At 46.5% G+C, this 5,000-nt stretch overlaps 1 protein-coding gene across 9 annotated transcripts in view; it reads right to left on the bottom strand.

Moving 5' to 3' along the window:
• Positions 1-5,000, bottom strand: part of LOC123516083 (titin-like) — a 562,881-nt gene that overhangs the window by 461,011 nt on the left and 96,870 nt on the right. The window contains exons 1-2 of one of the 9 annotated variants that reach the window (XM_045275149.1): positions 2,057-2,169; positions 1,267-1,598 (exon numbers count right to left, since the gene is read on the bottom strand). The exons of 5 other annotated variants lie outside the window; for them this stretch is intronic. The gene's annotated coding sequence lies outside the window, so the exon portion shown is untranslated. Of the gene's footprint in view, positions 1-1,266; positions 1,859-2,056; positions 2,170-5,000 lie in introns of those variants that run through there. 3 more of the 9 variants (XM_045275147.1, XM_045275151.1, XM_045275150.1) reach the window with 3 other exon arrangements.

Genomic DNA, 5,000 nt, shown 5'->3' with positions numbered 1-5,000 from the left:
CCTATGAATATTTCCGCCTCCATACGTTCCTTCAAAAGAAAAACGATGAACCAAACTCCCCTTCTCCCTCCATCCTTCTTGATTAAAAATTTCTCCTCAGATGAGAGCAGCGCCGCGGGTCGCATCCCCGCGGACCTGCCTTCCTGCCGCAGTAATTCTTGCTGCAGGCGACGCCCCCCCTCCAGCCTGCAGGGGCCGACTAATACCCCAGGGAGTAGAGTGGCAGAGAGAGAGAGAGAGAGAGAGAGAGAGAGAGAGAGAGAGAGAGTATGAAAAGGGAGAGGAACACGCCTGAGGGATATTACCATCTGAATGTTTGGGAAATAGGATGAATATGAGGGAGTGGTGGTGGTGGTGGTGGTGGTGGTGGTGGGGATGATGAAAGAAAATGATGATGATGATGATGATGATGAAGTTTGAAAATGATGATGATGATGAAAGCACCAACAAAACTACTCACGATTAGACAACACCACTAGCAACAGTATCAGAAGCGAGTAATGATAATAACAATAAAGATAATAATAATAATAATAATAATAATAATAATAATAATAATAATAATAACAAAAATAATAACAAAAACACCTACGGCTCCTAATTTACCAGCATAGGGAGTGATATTATAGCGATCAGCATGAAAAAAGCAGCCGGGCGAGCAATGATTCCCTACAGCAGCCGTACGTGTAGGAGGGCAAACACAAGGAGGCCGGCCACCACAACACTTTACCTTCCATTACAATAGGCACCGCTGCAACCCAGGCAAGAGCTTCACCATAACAATGAGAGAGGGGATGAAAAGTACGCATTGATTGCTCACTACTCACATTTGTAAAGGAAACTCAGAGGCAGTATACTTGTGATATCGCTAATCATCAAGGAACAGGTGCGCAGAATAGTGAGTCAACGCAGTGAAAAGGCGAAACAGTAAGTACGAAAATGGATGATGAGAATATGATACTGGCAACTTTAGAAAGAGTAGAATTTCAAATCCTTGGTAAATGTAATAATGAACGGTTCCGCCGAACAGATAAATAATTAAACGAAAACACGAGACATAAAGAATCAGAGGGGTAATACCGTCATAATAACAGTATTGAGAAAAGAACAGTTTTTACACTCATAACAGCTTGAATAATGATCGTCCGAGCAGCGCGTAACAAGCATACTGCAGTGAAAAAAGGAGTTTTAACGAGAGCAACAGTAGGAATAACAATAAAACAATAATAACATCGATGAAACAACAAAGTATCTGACAAAACTTACTGTGAGCTTATGCTGGGCAGGAGAATGAAGGAGGAGGATGAACAACAGCAGCAGCAGGAGAAGTAGGAGGAGGAGCAGAAGGAGGGGCAGGAGTAGGAGGTGAAAGGGGAGGGGCAGGAGCAGGAGAAACAGACGAGATGCGCACACACACACACTCCTGCACTACCACCGCCCCTCACCACCCACCGCCAGCCAGGGGGAACTGCAGCCCCTGTCACTGATCTGCTTCTCCTGACTTATGTGTATGCCAGACTGTGCGCCGATTGTCTTTTTTCCTTCCTTTAGAGGCGCAGAGAGTCTAGGAAGTGCGAGGCAATGTTAGCGGACAGTCACTGGAGCGTTGCGTAGATTGAGATGGCGGGTTGTGAAAGATATTAACGTATTGTAGGAAGGCTGGTGTGAATGATACCGAACGTGTGCACACAGCTTGCGACACTCTGCACTCCAGTCTTCCCCACGGTCAGGGTCACGCCACACACACGCAATCCGACACACACACACACACACACACACACTGCACTGTCTCTTCACTGACCCCGCACGCCACACTACACCAACCCACAATCACTCAAACACTTCTCAAGGTTCCTACTCTTAGCACACACACACACACACACACACACACACACACACACACACACACACACACACACACACACACAATACACATTGGCACAACGTAATCCCCCACGGCATCTCGTACCACTGCCCATCACCACTAAACCAGACGTCTTCACCGCGCCACACCGCACCACACCGCACCACACCAGAACAAAACCTTGACACTCACGCACTCAACACTCGCGGGTCTTAGGAGTGCCCTGGTGCAAGTCCTCCTCCTGGGCCGGACGGAGACGAGTGCCGCTACCTACCACCACTACGGCACTACCCAGGCTAAGAGCATGAGGTAATGGACGTGGGAGGAGGAAGAGGAGGAGAAGGAGGAGGGGTAAGGAGAAGAAGGAAGTTATTGCTACTAAGCGTTAATAGAAGGAAATTACTGTGCTTCTCGGTGAAAGAGGATCATTTTCCTTTGCAAGTACTTAGTGAACACAGCCAGATAAGAGGCTAAGAGGCAGCGGGAAGGAAGGAGTGCCCGAGGAGGTAAGAAAAGGAGGGAGAAATATGGGATGACGGGAAAGAGGAAGTGCCAGGGGTCGTGAGAGAGAGAGAGAGAGAGAGAGAGAGAGAGAGAGAGAGAGAGAGAGAGTGTGTGTGTGTGTGTGTGTGTGTGTGTGTGTGTGTGTGTGTGTGTGTGTGTGTGTGTGTGCCCGCTACGTCCCTGTCAGTTACATCCGTGATGGTCCCTTTTACCTCCCCCCACCTTACCTCTCCCATCCTCGGCACTACTCCTTCCTTCCGCCACCCACGCCCTCCACAGCAGCAGTCAGGGGTCAGGGAGTCAGAGGGTCAGTTCACAATGGGAATCGTGACAAGACAACAAGTTTGCTGCTGTGAAGGGCTTATTGAATGATGAAAAATTGTTCTTTCATCGCCCGCTGAGTTGAAGTGGTGAAGAACGGTGGTGGTGACAGGAGAGGTGAGGGAAGGTAGGAAGGTAGGAAGGTAGGAAGGTCTCTGGTAGAAAATAAGACAGTTAGGGGAGTCGGGGAAAAAAGGAGGAAAGTGAGGGAAGGGTACAGGAGAAGGAGAAGGAGGAAAAGGAAGGGAAGTAGAGGAGGGAGGACAACAGCTGAGCAGACAATAAGGCGACGAGAGCAAATGGCTGGTTTGTTTGTTTTGCTCCACCACGAAGGACAACCACTGGAGGAGGTAATTTTGTTGTTTCGTGGTGTGTGTGTGTGTGTGTGTGTGTGTGTGTGTGTGTGTAGGTAGGGTAGCTGGCTGGCTGTCTCTCTCTCTCTCTCTCTCTCTCTCTCTCTCTCTCTCTCTAAATCAGTAGTAGTAGTAGTAGTAGTAGTAGTAGTAGTAGCAGTAGTAGCAGCAGTAACAGCAGTAGCACTAGTAGGAATAGTAACAGCAGTAGCAGCACGAGCAACAGTAGCAGCAGTAATACTAGTAGCAACAGTAGCAGTAGCAGCAGCAGCAGTAGCAGCAGTAACACTAATAGCAACAGTAGCAGCAGTAGCAGTATTAACAACAGTAATGGTATTAATAGTTGCAGTATTGACCCCCTGTGTTGAAACCGTTAGTAAGAGTAGCAGTAGTAATAGTAGTAATAATAGCAGTAGCAGCAGCAGTAGTGATAAAACTAGCAATAACTGTAGCAGTAGAAACAGTAGAAAACATAACTCAAAACCCACGCTTTGTTTACTGTGACAATCCACGTTTTGTATTTCCTGGAGTGCGTAGCGGGTTAAACCAGGAAGTGCTGGGAGTGTTTATGGTGGAAAGTCCTGCTCCTGATTCCTCCCTAGGCCGCTGCTCTGCCCGGTGCGCCACTTGAGGGAGACGTAATCAGAGTCAGGGTGTCTGGGGAGGCGCTGGAGTGATTTCAGGCCACTTGACGATCGAGAGAGTATCAGCTGGCTGTCGGTGGGGCTCGAATGGAGGACCTCTACGTCTTAACTCCCTACCGCCACCACTACTGAGCTCCACTACCTCTGCACCTCTTGGTATTTACTAGTTGTTTTCCTTCCTTTCTTTTTACTTTCTATCTTTTAAAATCCTTCACTTCGATTTCTTCCTTTTTTTTCTTATATTATGTTCTTGTAGTAGTTTCTTTAATTTCCCTTTTTTTTCTTTCACATCTTTCTCTTCCATTTCCTCCTCTTCCTCTTCATTTCTTTAATCTCAAAACCTAATATTTTTTATACTATTACATTTATTCAATCTTTTTAACATTTTTCTTCACCCGCCCAAAAGTTTCAGGAGCCTGGAACATTTTGCAGCGGCGCCATATGAACACCATGTTACGATCCCTTACCATTAAAATCCGTCACTCTCCTCCTCTTCCTCCTCTTCTCTTTTTTCCCCCGCTTACTAACACAGAGCACACGGCGTAATCAATAACTGTCTGCAGTGGCCAACACGAGCGGCAGGCAATAAAGCTTCACTAAATAGACACTGCGCGAAAACCAAAGGAAAAATGCGAGATATGAATCGTGGATGAGAAATGGGGAAAAAAGAATTCTATTTGGAAACGATAAATTCATACATAGGCAGACAGTAGAGAGAGAGAGAGAGAGAGAGAGAGAGAGAGAGAGAAAAAAAATTCCCCTAGGCTGGCAACCATTACGTATTTTCACTCTTATTGGTCATCTGTCAACAACTTGAATGAAAAAGAATGATGGTTCACATACATATACGATATTGGTTTCAACTTTTCTTTACAATTTTTACTTTTTTTTCGCTTCCTTTTATATGCACTATTGTAAGCCTATGTTTCTCTCTCTCTCCCTCTCTCCCCCCCTCTCTCTCTCTCTCTCTGCTTCACGAGATGAACGCCTCTCATATCGTTTCATATTCCCTCCGCTCTGTTGTCTCGTCCACGCAAGGGGAAGAAGAGGAGAGGGAATGAGAGAGGGAGAGAGGACCGGACGGAGAGGGGAGAGTAATTGGGAAAGAGAAAAGGAGGAGTGGGAGAGGAACACTGCAGTAGGGGGAAAGGGATTAGTGGGCAGCGAGGAACAGAAGAAGGAATGAAGGGTGAAATGAGAAGAGGATGGAAGAGATCACTAGATAGGGACGGAAAGACAAAACAGTGACATGAATTGCAAGAAAAAGATAGACAGATGAATAATGAAGGAAAGGGAAGAGGGTATCGAAAAGAG

This window comes from Portunus trituberculatus, chromosome 40 (genome assembly GCF_017591435.1).
Source record: "Portunus trituberculatus isolate SZX2019 chromosome 40, ASM1759143v1, whole genome shotgun sequence".
Lineage (NCBI taxonomy): Eukaryota > Metazoa > Arthropoda > Malacostraca > Decapoda > Portunidae > Portunus > Portunus trituberculatus.
The sequence above is the reverse complement of the archived record's forward strand: the minus strand, read 5'-3'. Positions and strand labels throughout refer to the sequence as shown.